This window comes from Chiloscyllium plagiosum, unplaced genomic scaffold (genome assembly GCF_037043375.1).
Source record: "Chiloscyllium plagiosum isolate Xiang-an unplaced genomic scaffold, Cpla_swu_hap1 HiC_scaffold_21, whole genome shotgun sequence".
Lineage (NCBI taxonomy): Eukaryota > Metazoa > Chordata > Chondrichthyes > Orectolobiformes > Hemiscylliidae > Chiloscyllium > Chiloscyllium plagiosum.
This window is the reverse complement of record NW_028270159.1, coordinates 28,618,153-28,639,071: the sequence shown is the minus strand read 5'-3', so window position 1 is coordinate 28,639,071 and position 20,919 is coordinate 28,618,153. Positions and strand designations below refer to the sequence as shown.

At 39.9% G+C, this 20,919-nt stretch overlaps 1 protein-coding gene across 7 annotated transcripts in view; it reads left to right on the top strand.

Annotated features, from left to right (window-relative positions):
- Positions 1 to 20,919, top strand: part of rc3h2 (ring finger and CCCH-type domains 2) — a 124,818-nt gene that overhangs the window by 3,237 nt on the left and 100,662 nt on the right. The window lies entirely within an intron of this gene.

Sequence of the window (20,919 nt, the reverse complement as noted above, 5' to 3'; positions counted from 1 at the left end):
AGTAATTATACTAAGGCAAAATAACTACTGCATTACATAGTAACTTTATTTTGATAAACAATCAGAACCATTGTAATAGAGCAAAGTTATTTTCCAACTGTAGCTGGGGACAATACAAAACATCGTTGTCATAGATTAAAAATATTGTTCAACCATTTTGTTTCTGTTAGTCACTACAATACATTTTCATTTGGGTTGTAATTTTACACTGAAAACTTAGCAAATATTTTCTTTGGTCATAACCCAGTGGGGCATTTGTGTTTATGTCAGCATGGGCCAACATGGATCCCTATGCCAGTTTTGAATAATGCCTTGAGCAGAATTTTCAGTTGCATATATTGGATGTCTTGTGGGTCCAATTATATAATTGGTTGAGAGTGTAGAGCTCTTGATTCTTTGGTAATCTGTTTAATTGAAAGTTAGCTTTTCTAATATTTGTTGGCATGCCTGCTTATGCGTTTATAGCTGACAAACTGCTTTGAATAGATGTTCACCTTAGTAAGGTGTCGTTAATAGGTCAATAAAAATTTCATAACTTTTTCCTAGAAGGTGCCCAGTTGACTTTTGAGAAGTGAAAATGTGTTAATTTCATAGTTGTTATGATGACTTCATATAGTCGATGAAATAGTTGAATAATATAGTTTAGTGAATTGTTGGTGTGCTAAAATCTTAGTCTGTGCTGAGAATTTATGCTCGTGTTCAGAATTAGTATTGTATGTTGGATGTGAGGTTATTAGAATAAATTTATTGCCCTGATTTCTGAATGTACACTATGTATTCTTAATTCTTACACAGCTTTGGAGGCTGTGAATCATTGTGATTTTATGATATTACACATCTACGTGATGAGTGTTAATGTACAATTACAAAAAAAATTTGTACCTTGGAATGTCAATGAATTTCTTTCCGGTTGGTATTTTTAATAGGTTATGACCTGATTTTTAAAAATATATAAAAGCGATCTGTGGGCATTAATATAGGCAAATTTCTTATAGTAATTCAAACATGGTACCACTAAAATATGTCACAACGTAACTGGCATTTGGGCATTATATTACAATCTCAGTACAGTAATTGCATGCAAGATTAGATAAATGTACACTGGAGATCAACTTTCAAAGAGTCAAAGTTACAATTGTACTCCATTTCAAAATATTTATAATTGGCTGTTGTAAAGAACTAATACAGTTCTAACTCTACTAAACTAGTAGAATTCTCGAGAGTTTCAGAGGCCAAAGTGGAAAGTGATAACAATGGTTCTAAACTTTTTATTCAAAACATAGATTTACAGCACCTACAAAGAATTTTCCTGTCCTTTTCTAAGATCTGAGCATAATTCATCGTGACTTTTTAATATGGTTTTTAAGATTGCCTGCCTTTTAAATAGGAGCTAGCTATTTTCGCTCCTCATTTGTCAGCAGCTAAAGCCCTTATCCACTTTTCTGTTATCTCAAGTCTTCACTTCTCAATTTTCTATCTCACTAGTTGCTTGTGTAGCACTCATTAATTCTTCCTAATTCAGCCTGATGTCCTGCACAAAGTCTCATTTGTCCATTTAAAGCACTCATTAGCCCAACTTTTCTCAATACTGAACAAAAAAGTTTTATCTTCATCTTACGAATTGACCACAGCTTCACTCCACCTTGTCTGTTTTCATGGCTTTCTTAGGCTCTTGTGGTGTCCCTAACTCTGAACCAAGTCCCACCTCTTCCAAAGGAGTGTAATGTAACGTCTTGAAAATATCTAAAAGGCAGGCAAGTCAGATTTTGAGAGGACCTCTTATGGTGCAGTGGTAGTGTCCCTAACTCTGGACTGAGAGACCTGGGTTTAAGTCTCATCTGTTCCAGAGGTGTGTGGTAACGTTTCTGAACAGGTTGATTACAAAACTAGGTTCATGGCCTTCTCGATGTGGCCCTCTGCATCTCTTCCTCTCTGTTTTATTCCAATTCCCAGGTTAGAATAGTGATCTTATTTCTGCTTTTTTAAAAACTTTCTGACTAGAAGCTCTTCGTCTTTCTACTTCTCAGTTTAGAAATCCTCAAAACCTCTCTTTGGCCATGCTTACTCTCCTTTCACTTTATAACCTTGTTTCTTATAGAGTCATAGAGATGTACAGTATGGAAACAGACCCTTCGGTCCAACCTGTCCATGCTGACCAGAAATCCCAACCCAATCTAGTCCCACCTGCCAGCACCCGGCCCATATCCCTCTAAACCCTTCCTATTCATATACCCATCCAAATGCCTCTTAAATGTTGCAATTGTACCAGCCTCCACCTCTGGCAGCTCATTCCATACATGTACCACCCTCTGCATGAAAAAGTTGACCCTTAGTCTCTTTTATATCTTTTCCCCCCTCACCTTAAACCTATTCCCTCTAGTTCTGGACTCCCTGACCCTAGGGAAAATACTTTGTCTATTTATCCTATCCATGCCCCTCATCATTTTGTAAACCTCTATAAGGTCACCCCTCAGCCTCCGATGCTCCAGGGAAAACAGCCCCAGCCTGTTCAGCCTCTCCCTATAGCTCAGATCCTTCAACCCTGGCAACATCCTTGTAAATCTTTTCTGAACCCTTTCAAGTTTCACAACATTGTCTGTAAATTATTCTTGTTTCTTTTGCTAGGCTGTGCTATTTTAGTGGCATGAGCTTCATTTAATGCCATGATTTAGTGCCCCATGTGAACAGAAAATTTATGATATCCACTTGTCGTTTAGAAATAAAGTTTGAATACAGCAGATTTTGAATAACTCATAGGTTGTTTCCCAGCACCTGTATAAATTTGTAGTAACATCTATAGGGAAGCCCTTACAATCCCAGCTAATGGTAATACAGGATAAGTCACATTCCAGAATGAAACCATGCTTGATAGATTATAAGTTTACCTTTTTTTTTAAGTTGATTACTGTGGTTGTTAGTCACTGAATGTATTTAAATGAGACTGTCAATGTTTTTAACTGAAGAATGCAAGTTTATTACACAAAACAAGCTATAAGGTGTTGGAAAGATGAAAATTTGTTTTGCCATTTATATTAACAACTATTTCCCAGCAATATCCTTTATAGGTATTGAATCCCTGTGAAGTGTCATTTCTTTATTAACACACTAATTTTCTTTGGCCTCTTTCCAGTTTTGTTGCCCTGAAGACACTTTTCTAGTTCAGATGGCTAGACTTTTGTCTATGCTGGCAGCTTGGACACTTCACAAACTAACCTGCCCTTCTAGCTTAAAGTTGTTCTGAATTGGGAACCAGATCCTTTTGCTAGGATAAAACAGAAACTTGATTCTTCAGAACTGGATTCTTCAGAACTGGACTCAAACTAAACTACTGGTGTTCTCCGATCATTTATCTTTTCTATGCGATAAACTCAATAGTCTAAAGGCTTGATCAGTTAACATCACAGGTATCTGGCTGGGCACTAACTAAGCCATGTGCTTTCTTGGAACTTAGGTATTTAGGACACTCTTCTAAATGACTTAAAATAGACAGTGATACATTTGCAGAACTGAAACCAAAACCTGTCTGCCTCAATTTTTTAAAATCAAAATTTCCAAATGTTGAAATTACACACTTTCTTTAGAACTAAACTATTCAGGTTTTCAATGTGCATAATGTAGAATTTGTTGACCTGAGTTGTTTCAAAATTAACCTTTGTTTTTTCTCTGCACCAAAGCAAAATAATACAAACCAGTGGTGATGGAATGTTGTTTTGGTCCCTGCTGAATAAGTGTCGAGAGGCAGGAAACCTGCCAACATAACACTTGAAATGTTGATCAATGTCACATTGTTTCTAGTTCTGCTATGCTTTTGGATTTTTTTTTTCACCTATTCTTCCCCCTCAAGAAATAATTTTGTACTGTGAATGTAGGACATTTAAAGGGAGCGGCTCAGTGGCTAGCACTGTTGCTTTACAGCGCCAGGGGCCCGGCTTCGAGTCCCACCTCAGGCGACTGTCTGTGTGGAGTTTGCACATTCTCCCGTGTCTGCGTGGGTTTTCTCTGAGTGCTCCGGTTTCCTCCTGCAATCCAAAGATGTGCAGTTTAGGTGAATTGCCTGTGCTAAATTGCCCATAGTGTTAGGTGCGTTAGTCAGGAGTAAATGTAGGGTAGGGAATGGGCTGAAAATGTGTTGCTGGAAAAGCGCAGCAGGTCAGGCAGCATCCAAGGAGCAGGAGAATCGACATTTCGGGCATGAGCCCTTCTTCAGGAATGAGAAGTGTGTGCCAAGTGGGCTAAGGTAAAAGGTAGGGAGGAGGGACTTGGGGGAAGGGGTGTTGGAAATGCGATAGGTGGAAGGAGGTTAAGATGAGGGTGATAGGCCGGAGTGGGGGTGGGGACGGAGAGGTCAGGAAGAAGATTGCAGGTTAGGACGGTGGTGCTGAGTTCGAGGGTTGGGACTGAGACAAGATGGGGGGAGGGGAAATGAGGAAACTGGAGAAATCTGAGTTCATCCCTTGTGGTTGGAGGGTTCCTAGGCGGAAGATGAGGCTGCTCCAATTTTTTCTTTGAAATATTTATATACAGTTAGCTATCTTGATTCTGTTGTGATAGTTTGGAAATGTCCAAAGTGTTTCACATACACTGGAAAACTTAAATAGGATCACAGGATTATACAAGTTAAAGCTAGGTGATTTTGTTTTCTGTAGATGTCTATAATTATTTTGTGTATTCCCAAAGTTGACTGATATTTCTCAATTAGTAATGAGAATAACCAGATATGACTCCTGCAGATATTCCACTCCAGTCCTAACCAGACCAATCATGAAAACCAAACTTTGTCTTTAATTGGCAGCTAGCATGTTTTGGGGTTGATAAGTTGCAGCAAATGAAAGCTTGCAACAAGCTGCTTGTCAATCAGGTTTTGTAAAAGTAAATATGGAAAATAGTAATGACAGTTAAATTCTTTTGTAGTGTGTCTTACCTGCCTCCATTTGTGCTTACTGAACTACATTGACCCTCAGTTGAGCGATATCTTGATTTTGACATTTTTATCCTTGTTGTAAAATTGCTCTCCAGCCTTATCCTGTTTCTCCCTTTATCACCTTCATATGATGTAGGAGCAGAAATAGACCATTCAGCCAAGTTTGCTCAACCATTCAATGAGACATGGCTATTGCGATAATACCCAACATCACTTTCCTGCCTTTTTCTTTTAACCCTGATTTAACTATCTGTCTGTCTTAGCCTTGAATATGCATAACAACAACACAAGAATTTCTCAGATTCGCTACCTTTTGAGAGAAATTGCTCCTTATCTCTGTCCTAACTGGGTGAATTTTCACTCTGAGTTTATGCTCCCTGGTCCTAGCCTCTCCCATAATGGTAACCAACCTCTGGGCATATAACCTATCAAGGCTGCTAAGAATCTTTGTTTCAAAAAGATCTCCTCTCATTCATCTAATCTCCCAATGAGTTCAATCCCAACCTACTGAACCTGTCATTATAAAATCTCTCCATACCTGGGATTAATCTTTGCACCTTTTGGGGACTGACTCAAAAAAGGGACCAAAACTTTTTTCACTCTCCTAGGTGATCTCTACATAGGACCTCATATAGTTTTAGCAATGCTTTCCTTTGGATATAGGCGAGCATTCCATTTGTGTTTCCTACAGCTGCTGAACATGTATGCGAGTGTTTTAAGATTTATGCAAGAGGGCCTCCCTTCTGCTTCAGTTTTGAGTCCAACCATTTCAGTAATAATCAGCTGTTCTTTTCTTCCTGCTTGGAACATAACCTCATTTTTCTACATTTATATTCCATCTACCAAGTTTTGCCTGCTTACTTAACCCATCTGTATGCCTCTGCAGACTCATTATTTCTTCCGCACGACTTGCCTTCCCATTTTTGTTGTCCTCCACAAATGTGGCAAGAGTACGTTCACTGTTCTTATCCAAGTCATTGATTATAAATAATTGTGGCCCCAGCACTGATCCTTGTGGCACACTGCTAGTTACAGGTTGCTATCCTGAAAATTTCCCCTGTACTCCAAGTCTGACTTCTATTACTTAGCCAATCCCTTATGCTAATGCACTACCCTCAATTCCATAGAGTCTTAAGTAGCCTTTTGCCGCACCTTTTGGAAATCCAAGTAAATTACATCTACTGGTTCCATTTTATTTATCCTGCTTGTTACCTCTTCAAAGAATTAAATAAATTTACCATGCACGATTCCTTCTTCATGAAACCCTGCTGACTCTGCTTGATTAAATTTGTTGCATGGTTTCCCCTTTGTGAAAACATGCTGACTCTGCTCATTTTTGTCTTTTCAAGATTTGAAGGATTTTTGAAAGATTACTACCAGTGTATCTACTTCCTTCAATATTATTTCCTTTTAATATCCTGTGATGCAACCTACCAGATCCAGGGGACTTAGCTATCTTTATTTGCATTACTGTCCCTAGTAAACTTTCTCTGTGACAAGTTGTTGAATTACACACATGGCCACTCCCCAATGTCCCCTTGATTATTTAGTACCTCTGGAATACTATTTACTTAGAAGACTGCAAAGTATTTATTCAACTCCCCTGTCATTTTCTAGTTCCCCATTATAATTTCGTCAGAATGGCTTTTTAAGAGGCCTGCATTTTTATTTGGCCACTTTCTTCCTTTTTATGTATTTAATGATGCTCTCATTGTCTTTTTTTTAAAACTAGTTTGCCCTCAATTTGCTTTTTCCCTTTTTTGGTGTTTTTTACAAACCAATGAGAAAAATAATAACTTTCCCAATCCCATGTCTTACCACCAATTTTGGCACATGGAATTTTTATTTCATTCATTTTATGCTATCCTTAACTTTTTTGGTTAACTATGGTCAGTTTGCCACCTTCCTATATAAAATCTTTTATCTTCACTGGGATATGCCTTTGTTGTTAGTCATGGGCTACTGCTCTGTTAGCTACTGTTAAGATGGCTCTGGACCATTCCTACCAGTATTGCCTTTCCCTACTTATTTCTTCCTTCTAACCATATGGATTCTATATAATTTAATCCAGTTCATGGTGTCATACGTAAGTTTGGCAAGGACTGATTGGAATGAAGGGTCTGTTTCTGTGCTGCATGACTCTGACTATTATTTCTAATTGTACCAACAAATCTACCACACTGCCATTTCCTCCCAGTCCGTACATTAATTCTCCCTTCTTAGCTATATTTTCCCCCATTGATCCTATTTGCTGTTTGTTTTTGAAAATGTTTGTGCACTCTCTGTCCCTTTCTATCATGCATGCTTGTTATCATTACTTAAACAGCTGTGATGCTGCAATATATTTTTGCTTTATAATTTGCTATTTATGTCTTCGGAATCCCCCTTTTTCCAAATTTAGTTTAAAATCCCCTCAACGGCCTCAGATATTTGGTTCAACAGGACATTGATCCCAGCACAGTTCAAATGTAAAACTGGAACATTTCCCTTCAGTATGACATGAACAGAAATCTATTCCTCCAGCATAAATCTTTCAGCCACATATTTAACGCCACATATTTAACTGATTTTATTTACCGCATGCCACTTTGCCTGTTGGTCAGTTAGTAATGAGATTATTACCGTGAAGAGAACTGCCATCGGTACCATTGTGGACAATGGCAACCAGATCCCTCCCCTATCATTCAAAGTTTCTCTCTAGCCCTGAGGGGATGTTGTTAACTTTGGCACCAGACGGACAACACCATGGTTCGAAGCTATCAATATTCCTTAACCCCTTCCAATACAATCCTACTGAAAAGCTTTTAAGAAAAATAAACGCAAATGACATAAATATAAACTCAAGATCTTGCTTTTACTTTAAAGCTAAAAATATGTTTTTCCTGCCCTCTCACATTGTGTTTTATGATGTCATTCCCCTCTGCAGATAAGTCTCTCGATTCGTGCCTTTGAACCTATCCTGCTCAACTCTCCCTTTTTGAAGACTTTACTTTGTTGCAGTAAACCTCACTTAAAGCACTCTTTCTCCCTCCATACCAAATTCACAGATATACTCACTCAGTCTCTGTCTCACTTGGGCAAAGTCTTCAACACACTAACCATGTTTCTTTCTGACTGTTTGCTTTGAATTCAATCCATATTCCTTACTTCCTTGCCTTTTTATATAAGTAACTAAATATAAATAAAATCAGGGTGAGAAGAAATTCAGATCTGGCAGCATATATGAAGGGAAACAGCTAATGTTTTGAGTTCAGCACAACTTCATGTACTTTCAGTTTTAACTTCACATTTTCATAATATGACAGTTGAAAATATTTGGAGTACAATCACAATGATTCGGCAAGTGCAACAGGCATTTTGTGCACTAAGGCCACTTAAAACATAACTAAACAGAAATTGGATGAGAACAATCAAGTGGTTGTTTTTGACCGGCACAGGCTCAGTGGAATGAAAGGCCTTTTTTCTATCCTGTAAACCTCTAACTCTATGACTCTGACCCTATTTTTCAGTGATGACTGAGGAAGAATGCTGACCAGAAGTTGGAAATGATTAGTATAACAACAATTTATTTTTAAAGATGCATTATAAATGTCATAGAGTCATGAAGTTGTACAGCACGGAAATAGATTCTTTGGTCCAACTTGTCCATACTGACCAGATCTCCTAAATTAATGTGGCCCATATCTCTTCAATGTGTTTTAAATGTTGAAATTGTACCTGTCTGTACTTCCTCTGGCAGCTCATTCCATTCACACACCACCCTCTGCATGAAAAAGTTGCCCCTTAGGTCCCTTTCAAATGGTTCCCCTCTCACCTTAAATTTATGCCCTCTAGTTTTAGACACTCTACCCTGGGAAGAAGATCTTGCCTATTCACCTAGGACAATTATTTCATGTTAAGGATTTCAAAGATCTTCAGAGGTGTATTAGAAAGCATAATTATTCACAGCCATGTGAGGGCAAATGTCCAAACACTTAGTTGGAGGTAGGCGCTTAAAACACTTTAAAGGAAGAAAGAGTTGGCAAAGATATGGCTGGGAATTCAGAACTTAGAGAGCCTTGACAGCTTTTCTTTATTATTTCAGGACCTGTTGCTCGTTCATAATCGCCCTTGAGCCAAGTAGTGTTCAGAGGGCATTTAAGCATCATCTATGTTGCTGTGGATCTTGGAGTCATGTGTAGGCCAGACCCAGTAAAAATGGTAGATTTCCTATCCTAAAAAGCATTAGTGAACTAGCTGACAGCATAACCACCAGCGGTGGAAGCAGTTAAAATCAGGGATACTCGAGGAAAGAATTAAAGTAGAGCAGATATCTTGGATGTGTTTTGAGTTAGAGTTGCAGAGTTGGGAAAGGTCAAGGTCAATGAATACCATTTTACAAATAATCTTTGAATCTACTCAGGCAACCTGAGAGAGCGTCTCATTTGAAAGTTGGGACTTTGTTTATTGTGTGAACCCACATCTTTTCTGTCTGTTAAATGAGTGCTACAAAATGATCTAAACTGATGTTTTGTTTATTAGCTGTGTAGGGAGAGCAGGAGTTTTGGTTCGTGGTTGTGAGGTGATTTTCTGTTGGGGTAATTTGTGTTGGAATTATTTCAAGTGATTATTCGAGTTCGGATTCTTTGGGGTTACTTGGGATTATGTTAATGATTTTAAACTTTTTTAGTTCCTCAATATTCCTGGTAACTAGTTTGAACAGAAAATGGATGAGCATTTTGTAATAATTGCATTAGTATTGAGGTCACAGATTGCTGTATTTATAAACAGGTAAAGCCATACTATTATTAGATAAATGCCACTTTCGCATTACATATTTCCCGCTCCTTTTTGCTCTGTCTGCGTGATGAATTGCTTACCAATTTTTATACAATTTGTAGACTTCACCATTATGACATTATTGCTTTAAAAGACTACTCCATGCTTGGTAGCAGAAAAGCATGTCTTCTCCAAAACTGAACAAATGTCGATTCTTTGTATTTATTTGTTGCATGAGTATATTTTCTGATAAGTGTATTGAATAGCTGGATCATTTTTTTTAATGAGATATTCACTCTGTTTAGACATCTCTATGATTCTTTCTGGTAGGAGTTATATTGAGTAGTTTGGGTCTGTCTTTATTGTAAACAGATAATGTCATTTTATGAATCATAAATGTGGAACCCTACAGTAATCAACTAGAAACTGTATAATTGCTGTTGCTGCAGGTGAGAGAAGGGATTGCACCATCAGCCTTTTGCCAGTTTTGAAATTGGATGAGCAAAATAGCGATATAACTTAAGACAGTCAGCTTGTAGATCTTGATAACAAAGACTGTAAATGTTAAAGTACAACTAAAATGAATGATACAACATTATAATAATCTGAATCTTCCAGGAAGCAGCAGTTGCCTTTGGATTGCTATTCTACTCCTTTTCTCTGCATCTATTTTTCTACATTCTGAAGCTACACATTTTGGCTGGGCTCTCTGATGCTGGCTACTTAAGATGATACAGGGTTGCAGGGATAGAATAGGGTTGGGTCTGGACGGGTGCTGTTCAGAGGGACGGTGTGAACGGGCCCGAATGGCCTATAAGACCATAAGACATAGGACTGGAAGTAAGGCCATTTAATCATGGCTGATGGGCATTTCAAATTCACTTACCCGCACTCTAATCAGAGCCCTTTAATTCCTTGCGAGATCAAGAATTCATCAATCTCTGCCTTGAAGACCTTTTTAATGGCCCGGCCTCCACTGTGCTCTGTGACAATGAATTCCTCAGGACCCGTCACACTGTGGCTGAAGAAATGTCTCCTCATTTCTGTTCTAAATTGACCCCCTCTAATTCTAAGTCTATGCCCACGGGTGCTAGTCTCCCTGCATAATGGAAACAATTTCCCAGTGTCCACCCTTTCTAAGCCTTGCATTATCTTGTAAGTTTCTGTTAGATCTCCCCTCTACCTTCTAAACTCTAATGAATACAATCCCAGGATCCTCAGTTGTTCATCATATGTTAGGCCTACCATTCCAGGGATCATCCATGTGAATCTCTGCTGGACACGCTCCAGTGCCATTATGTCCTTCCTTAGTTGTGGGGCCCAAAATTGGACACAGTATTATAAATGGGGTCTAAACAGAGCTTTATAAAGGTTTATAGTTCAGGTTGAGGTTTAGGGTGTAGGTTTGCTCGCTGAGTTGTCGGTTTGATATCCAGACGTTTCATTACCTGGCTAGGTAACAGCGACCTCCAAGTGAAGCAGAGCTGTTGTCTCCTGTTTTCTATTTATATGTTTGTCCTGGATGGGGTTCCTGGGGTTTGTGGTGATGTCATTTCCTGTTTGTTTTCTGAGGGGTTGATAGATGGTATCTAGATCTATGTGTTTGTTTATGGCGTTGTGATTGGAATGCCAGGCCTCCAGGAATTCTCTGGCATGTCTTTGCATAGCCTGTCCAAGGATAGATGTGTTGTCCCAGTCGAAATGGTGATTTCTTTTCATCCGTGTGTAGGGCTACGAGGGAGAGAGGGTTGTGTCTTTTTGTGGCTAGCTGGTGTTCGTGTATCCTGGTGGCTAACTTTCTTCCTATTTGTCCTACGTGGTGTTTGTGGCAGTCCTTGCATGGAATTTTGTAGATGACGTTGGTTTTGTCCATGGGTTGTACTGGATCTTTTAAGTTTTAGTTTTTGTTTGAGAGTGTCGGTGGGTTTATGTGCTACTAGGATTCCGAGGGGTCTTAGTAGTCTGGCTGTCATTTCTGAGACTTCTTTGATGTATGGTAAGGTGGTTAGGGTTTCTGGCTGTGTTAGATCTGCTTGTCGTGGTTTGTTCCTGAGGAATCTGCGGACTGTATTTTTTTGAGTATCCGTTCTTCTTGAATACGTAGTATAGGTGGTTCTCCTCTGTTTTCCGAAGTTCATCTGTGCTGCAGTGTGTGGTGGCTCGTTGGAATAGTGTTCTGATACAGCTTCATTTGTGTGTATGTGTTGGGATGATTGCTGGTGTAGTTAAGTATTTGGTCAGAGCTTCGCTTCACTTGGAGGTTGCCACTGATGTTACCTAGCCAGGTAATGAAACGTCTGGATATCAAAACTATAGCTCAGCGAGCAAACCTACAGCCTAGAGTTTTATAAAGTCTCAGAAGCACATCATTCCTTTTATATTCCAACCCTCTTGTGATAAATGACAACATTACATTTGCTTTCTTAATCATGGACTCAACCTGAAAGTCAACCTTTAGAGAATCCTGGACTAGCCTCCCAGATCCCTTTGTACTTTGGCTTAATGTAAATGTTCTCACCGTTTAGGAAATAGTCCATGCCTATATTCTTTTTTTCCAAAGTGCAAGACTTCGCATTTGCTATCGTTGAATTTCATCAGCTATTTCCTGGACCACTCTCCTAGATTGTCTAAATCTTTCTGCAGCCTCCTCACCACTACCTGCCTGTCCACCTAACTTCATATCATTGGTGAACTTCATCGAATCCCTTCATCCAGATCATTAGTATATAATGTGAATAGCTGCGGCCCCAACCTGAATCCTGCGGGACACCACTTGTCACTAGCTGCCATTCTGAAACAGAACCTTTTATCCCAACTCTCTGCCTTCTGTCAGGCAGCCAATCCTCAATCCATGCCAGTAGCTCACCTCAAACACTATGGTTCCTCACTTTACACGGCACCCTCCCAGGAGGCACCTTATCAAAGGCATTTTGGAAGTCTAGATCGATAACATTCACTGGGTTTCCCTGGTCTAACCTACTTGTTTAACAATGTGTTCCTGGAAAAGCGCAGCAGGTCAGGCAGCATCAAAGGAACAAGAGAATTGACGTTTCGGGCATAAGCCCTTCAGGAATGAGGAGGGTGTGCCAAGCAGGCTAAGATAAAAGGTAGGGAGGAGGGACTTGGGGGAGGGGCGCTGGGAATAAGATAGGTGGGAGGTGGTTAAGGTGAGGGTGATAGGCCGGAGCGGGGGTAGGGGCGGAGAGGTCGGGAAGAAGATTGCAGATCAAGAAGGCGGTGCTGAATCTGAGGGTCGGGACTGAGATAAGGTGGGGGGAGGGGAAATGAGAAAGCTGGAGAAATCTGAGTTCATCCCTTGTGGTTGGAGGGTTCCTAGGTGGAAGATGAGGCGCTCTTCCTCCAGGCGTCGTGTTGCCATGGTCTGGCGATGGAGGAGGCCAAGGACCTGCATGTCCTTGGCCGCCTCCATCGCCAGACCAATACTTTAACTCCCCCGCCAAGGACTTACAGGTCCTTGGCCTCCTCCATCGCCAGACCATGGCAACACGACGCCTGGAGGAAGAGCGCCTCATCTTCTGCCTAGGAACCCACCAACCACAATGCAGATTTCTCCAGCTTTCTCATTCCCCTGCCCCCCGCACCTTTTCTCAGTCCCGACCCTCCATATCAGCACCGCCTTCTTGACCCGCAATCATCTTCCCGACCTCTCCACCCCCACCCCCTCTCCGGCCTATCACCCTCACCTTAACCACCTCCCACCTATCGTATTCCCAGCGCCCCTCCCCCAAGTCCCTCCTCCCTACCTTTTATCTTAGCCTGTTTGCCACACCCTCCTCATTCCTGAAGAAGGGCATATGCCCGAAACGTCGATTCTCCTGTTCCTTTGATGCTGCCTGACCTGCTGCGCTTTTCAAGCAACACATTTTTAAGCTCTGATCTCCAGCATCTGCAGTCCTCCCTATCTCCTAACCTACTTGTTACCTATTCAAAGAATTCTAACAGGTTTATCAGGTGTAACCTTCCCTTACTAAATCCATGCTGACTTGTTCTAATCTGACCCTGCACTTCCAAGAAACTAGAAATTTAATTTCTTGGTTGATGGATTTGAGAATTTTAGCCTGCTCCCACACTGTAGGGATTCTGTGTAGAATGGGAGTCTAACTAAGAGATCCTAGTAAGGTAAAGTAACCTCAGAAAGATAAGCTACATCCCCTCAGTGGCATTAGCTACTATATTCTGGCAAGTGGTCCAAGATCCCAAAGTTTTTCAGTGAATAGGTGAGCAAATGTTCAAGTGGGTAGGGTGGTAGTTAGCGCAGGAGTTGTTGTCAGGGTGAGGACTATGTTGGTGGTCAATGTGAGTGGTGGGGAAGAGTTAGTTATATAGTTATCCAGGACTTGGACTAGGCTCTTTCTTCTAATGGTTTTTTTTTGTGTGTGTAATTATCCAGGTAAGTATGTCAGAACATTCTGAAGTACCCTGACTCCATTTCAGAGGTGGAGATGTTTTCAGAAGTTCTTGGGGAGCACGTGAATTTTCCATTGTAGGTTATAGAACATAGAAGAATACAGCGCAGTACAGGCCCTTCGGCCCTCGATGTTGCGCCGATCCAAGCCCACCTAACCTACACTAGCCCACTATCCTCCATATGCCTATCCAATGCCCGCTTAAATGCCCATAATTAGGGAGAGTCCACCACTGCTACTGGCAGGGCATTCCATGAACCCACGACTCGCTGAGTAAAGAACCTACCCCTAACATCTGTCCTATACCTACCACCCCTTAATTTAAAGCTATGCCCCCTTTTAATAGCTGACTCCATACGTGGAAAAAGATTCTCACTGTCGACCCTATCTAAACCCCTAATCATCTTGTACTAACTTTAACTTTATAAACAATTCAAGCAAAGTTGCTGTGACAGGACTTCTGCAGGATCCTGCGATGTATTTGTCTCCTAAATTTTAATTTCTTTTTCCATTTTCTGTTATTTTTATTCACTGCATTTTTGTGTTCCTTCTGTTTCCTCTCTGTCTCAGAAACCTTCAGCCAAACTCAAGCAAATAAGTATATTACTTTTGCTTTTACATGTGGTAAGGATCCTGTTATATCTTTGTAATGCATCTGGTTTGGGAGGGAGTGGAAAGTTCCAGTCTGTTGCTTTTACTGTATTTATGAATATTACTATTTTAGTGCACTGAATTTTGATTGTGATACTGTACTAACCCATTAATATGGTACAATTTCAGTTTGTGTATTATGGACTACATGTGGTATTGCTGCAGCGAAGATGCAACATTTTAGGTTTGTCAGGCTGGAGTTTGGGGAACTAGAAGGAGAACATGATGGGAGGTATAAAGTGGCTACTGCAATTCATAAGTGAATAAATGAGAGAATTTAAGTAATTCTTCCAAAGCTACCACTGTGAGGAAATAAGCACACAATTTGCTGATCATTTCTTTCTCCTGCTCCCAGTCTGATACATGGGACAGTTGTGATGCTGTCACTGCCTTTAAACTGGTCAAGCATCCCAGTGACAATCATAGGAGACATGTATCGTCTTATGCCATAGTTTGTTTTGAAGTGGAGTCAGGGCAGATGGCTGAAATCTGAATCATAGGTAGTTTTTAAGGAAGAAGAGATAAGGAAGTTTATGGAGGAGTTATTTGATATAAGCTGGAATTGAAAAATCTTTAATTAGATCAGTTTCTGAACGATTGTCATGTTTTCATTGTGCAGTATCACACAGTATTGTCACGTCTGCAGTGCTAACTTGTTTACACTGAATAGGGTTATATTAAATCTATATTCTGTTTGAATTTCTGCTTGAGTAATTAGTTTTAAAAATGGATTGGTCTCACTGAGTAAGACACAAAAATATTATCTTTTACAATTTTGGAATTTCTTAAAAGTAGACTGAGCAAATGGGTAAAGCATTATAATGGCTTAAATGGGCTTCTGCGTACTGTAAGGTAGTGTAGTTTGTTGATCTATGTTCAGTTATTTGCTATCAGCAGTAAAGTGCAAGTGCAACAAAATTAGTTTAGCCATAAAATAAGTTGGTTGTGAAGTCCAAACGTTTAAACTATGTACACTTCATAAGATGAGGCACATCAAAATGAAGAATCTTATGGCTGGTCCTAACTTTTCACTGTAATAATTAAACCAATATATTGTTTAAATTGGAATAAATTAACTATATATCAATATCGTATTTTACTTCTCACACTTTCCTTCTTTGGAAGTATCTTCCATGTGTTGATCACTCAGCTTGTGAAGAATTTCTGGCATTAGTCTATTACTAAGAATTAAACATGACAGAATTCTAAACCCTCCTTGCTGGTATCTGAGGAAATATAAAGTGGTGTCTTGTCATTCTCCCATGAATATTAAATTAGTGAAATTGTGAGTCATCTCCTTCTCTGGTTTTAAATTTTAGATTCAGTTTTGAATAGTGAAATGATTTATACCTCTATTCGATTTCATTTCTCATGCTGATATTGTGGATACTCCAATATTTTGTAATTGCCATGTGGGAATTGTTGACCAAGTCTATTCTCTCTTTTCTTCTAACTTGTATGATTATGAGTTTTATGATGATGATAGTGGATAACATTTTGATAACTTGTCCCAATTTATTAAAAAGTTAAGGTGTAACTCTCAAATGTCCTCACAAAAGTTAATTTAAACAACAAACAAAGGGAATATCTCCTACCTTCCCACCTCACCCCTCAACTCTTCCATGTCCCAATTGTATTTTTTTTAAAACTTTCTTTTGGTGCAGTGAAGCTGAACAAGTGCTACATCTGAACTATTTACACCATAAGTATATTGAACGTTAGCTAATTTCATACCAACTATATGACCTCTTAATCCAAGTTGAGGAAGTATTGCAGAGACTTGACCATTCAACTGAGATTTTATATATTCCATATAAAATGCCTATATATTCCATTTGTTTGTAGTAGAAAAGGTAGTGATCTCCGTGATCTAATTATTAATTCCTGGGTGAGATTTAGTATTTGCCACAATTATCAAATGGGCACCTGTGGATTGACAGCATATTTTTACATTGTGCCCACTTTCTATTCCATTGACTTAATTTACAAACACAGTTTTACACAGAACACTTTTTTTTATAAAAGGTGCCAATCTGAGCAAGATTAATTGGCTTTATCGAGAAACAAAGCCAGACATAAAGTTTTAGAACATAGAAATGGTAAGGTTCTGGGGAGTGTTGCTGAACGAAGAGACCTTGGAATTCAGGTTCATAGCTCCTTGAAAGTAGAGTCGCAGGTAGATAGGATAGTGAAGAAGGCTTTCCTTTGTTGTTCAAAGTATTGAGTACAGGAGTTGGGACGTCATGTTACGTTGTACAGGACATTGGTTAGTCCGCTTTTGGAATATTGTGTGAAATTCTGGTCTCTTTCCTATTGGAAGGATGTTGTGAAACTTGAAAGGGTTCAGAAAAGATTAACAAGGATGTTGCCAGGGTTGGAGGATTTGAGCTATAGGGAGAGGTTGAATAGGCTGGGATTGTTTTCCCTCAAGCATCAGAGACTGAGGGGTGACCCTATAGAAGTTTATAAAATCATGACTGGCACAGATAGGAAATATAGACAAAATCTTTTCCCTGGGAGTGGGGAGTGCAGAACGAGAGGGCTTAGGTTTAGGGTGAGAGGGGAAAGATAAGAGACCTGAGGGGCAACCTTTTCATGCAGAGGGTGGTATGTGTATGGAATGAGTTGCCAGAGGAAGTGGTGGAAGCTGGTACAATTGCAACATTTAAAAGGCATCTGAATGGTTATATGAATAGGAAGGGTTTGGAGGGATATGGGCCAGGTGGAGAAAGTGAGGTCTGCAGATGCTGGAGATCAAAGTTGAAACTTTATTGCTGGAACAGCACAGCAGGTCAGGCAGCATCCAGGGAACAGGAGATTCAACGTTTCGGGCACAGGCCCTTCTTCAGGAATGAGCAGAGAGTGTTCAGCAGGAGAAGATAAAAGGGCCAGGTGGGACTAGATTCGGTTGGGATATCTGGTCGGCATGGATGAGTTGGACCGAGGGGTCTGTTTCCATGCTGTACATCTCTAGGAGTCTATAACAGTATAGGCTCTTCAGTCCTCAAAGTTGTGCCGGTCTTTTATCCTATTCTCCGATCAGACTAACCTCCATACCCTTCATTGTATTATCTTCCATGTGCTTATCCAAGAATCATTTAAATGTCCCTAATGTATCTGACTCCACTTCCACTGCCGGTAGTGCATCCCACTTTGTGTAAAGAACCTACGTCTGAATCTCTCCTAAACCTTCCTCCAATTACCTTAAAATTATGACCCTCATGATAGACATTTCCGCTATGGGGAAAAATTCTTTGGCTATCCAGTATTGGAACTTTTTTAAAAAATTCTCTTCATTCACTTTTAAAATGGTTACAATGTGTAATGTGAGAGAAGAAAGTGAGGACTCAGATGCTGGAAATTAGAGCTGAAAATGTGTTGCTGGAAAAGCGCAGCAGGTCAGGCAGCATCCAAGGAACAGGAGAATTGACGTTTTGGGCATAATCCCTTCTTCAGGAATGGCAGGTGCTGAGGAAGGAGATGTGGCTGTGGTAGCGAGTCTATTTGAGAACGTGGCTGAAGAGCTTCTGTGCAGAGGAGATGACCTGGGGTGTGCAGTGAGAGAGGGACTCACTGAAACCCTTGTAGAGGGAGGAAGAGAGCTTCTTCAAGGAAAGCATCCTTGTAAGAGGATTCGCAGTAGGTTAAAATCTTCGAGAAGAAAGTGAGGACTGCAGATGCTGGAGATTAGAGCTGAAAATGTGTTGCTGGAAAAGCGCAGCAGGTCAGGCAGCATCCAAGGAACAGGAGAATCGACGTTTCGGGCATAAGCCCTTCTTCAGGAATTACAATGTGTAATGTGTTCTAGCATAAATCATATTCATAGCCACTAAGATTTAGTTTTAATAAACTGAACTTTATGGAATAAAATACTTAACATTCATTTATTGATCTCACATGCATCAATGTGTCAAAAATGTATCCATTCCAAAATTTATAAACTTCTCCATTTCTGCTTCTGTGATAGGCCTTTTGTTAAAAAAAACAATTTCGGCATCTGCCTGAAGCAGCTTTAGCAAATTAATTTTTTTTAAAAAGATTACTGGTGACTAATTTGTAGGCTCCAAGGAACAAAGAGACCTTGGAGTGAGGGTTAATAGTTTTTTGAAAGTGGAGTAGCAGGTAGATAGGATAGTGAAGAAGGTGTTTGGTATGCTTTCCTTTATTGGTCAGACCATTGAGCAGAGGAGTTGTGAGGTCATGTTGTGGCTGCACAGCACATTGCTTAGGCCACGTATGGAATATTGTGTGCAATTTGGTCTCCTTCCTATTGGAAGGATGTTGTGAAACTTGAAATCCTTCTGAACCCTTTCAAGGATGTTGCCAGGGTTGGGGGATTTGAGCTTAAGGGAGAGGCTGAATAAACTGGGGCTGTCTCCCTGGAGTGTCAGAGGCTGAGGGGTGACGTTATAGAGGTCTATACAATCGTAAGGGGCATAGATAGGATAAATAGACAAAGTCTTTTCCCTGGGATGGAGGAGCCCAGAACTAGAGGGCATAGGTTTAGGGTGAGAGGGGAAAGATATAAAAGATACCTAAGGGACAACGTTTTCATGCAGAGGGTGGTGTGTGTATGTGGACTGAGCTGCCAGAGGAAGTGGGTGGAGGCTGGTACAATTGCAACATTTAAAAGGCATCTGGATGGGTTTATGAATAGAAAGGGTTTGGAGGGATATGGGTGAAGTGCTGGCAAATGGGACTAAATTAGGGTAGGATATCTGGTTGGCATGGACAAATTGGACCAAAGGGTCTGTTTCCGTGTTGTACATTTCTATGATTTTGACTTGTTAAAGATGTCCATCACAGATTTAGATTAGACTTTTGTTTTCTCCATCATACAAGACAGTTGTCGAAAATCGACTGAACTTCATGGTTACTACAATCAGACCTGTCATTTGTTCGGATCATAATACTGTTTTGTTGATAGTACTTAATCAGAAGGATCAGGGTTTTTAAAAATTTCTATTTAAGATGCCTACTGCTTTTGCGTAGTCATCAGGGAACTCTGCAAATTGACCTTCTAAATGAGTCAAACTTATTTCATGCATCCTTGGCTTACAGGATTTTTGCTCATGGGATATGCCCTGAAAATTGATAGAATGCCGCTTAATTTGAAGGGGTGGTGGGTAGTGAGGGTGCAAGGCAACAGCCCAGACTTTTAATCTAGAAATCCAGTTAATGTTGGGGACATGGTAGATAGTTGAATTTGAATTCAGTTAAAATCTGGAATCAAGAGTCTAATGATGACCATGAAACTATTGTCTGTTGTTAGTGGGGAAAAAAAATCATAGAATTTCTCATCTGGTTCACTAATGTCCTCTAAGGAAGGAAACTGACCTACTTTCCCAGTTTGGCCTACATGTGATTCATGATCCATGCCAATGTGGTTGACTCTTAACTTCCCTCTGGGCAATTAGGGATGGCAATAAATGCTAGCCTGCCTGGTGATGCCCACATCTTGTGGTTGATTTCTCTCCTATACCTTTTCTAAGTGATTCTAATATTGACCTCCCTGAAACTCCACGCGTTGATTTTTTTTCCCCCAAGTATAAAGATCAATTTTTCCTCATCCCCTTCCATAAGGGAAAATAGAATTGAGCAGCAATGCTTATTGTTAAGTAATACATCTGTACAGTAATTGGTAGGATCTTTATTACACAATTCCTTGCTTGTTTTCCCCACAGATGTCTGGTGTGAAGGCCAACTCTATCCGAGCACATACTTGAGAAGAGAATAGTGTCATAATCACTGATTGTATTCGACAGTCAATGCTGTCAGGAGAGGAGGGTAGAAAAATAATAGCAAACAAATTAAACTTTTCTTCAAAATTACTTGAAAATGAGATAGTGACCACAGTGAAACAATGTAAATTGTGGTTTGTCAATCTCAACCTGTACAGAATAACCTTATGCATTTATACAATGCTCTGCTGTCGCAGCTGAACTGATGAAGTGAATTATTGGATTAATACTTTTATATTGTCTTAAACGTAGTATTCAATTTGGGGAAAATGCTGTTGAAACATATAGAAAGTTCAATTAGCTAAATTTTTAATAATGGTTTACTATCACATTTGCACAGATTCCGATACCTGTTGTTGTTTTCCCAGGTTATGTTATCTGAATTTTATGATAAGACCATAAGAAGTGGGAACAGGAGTAG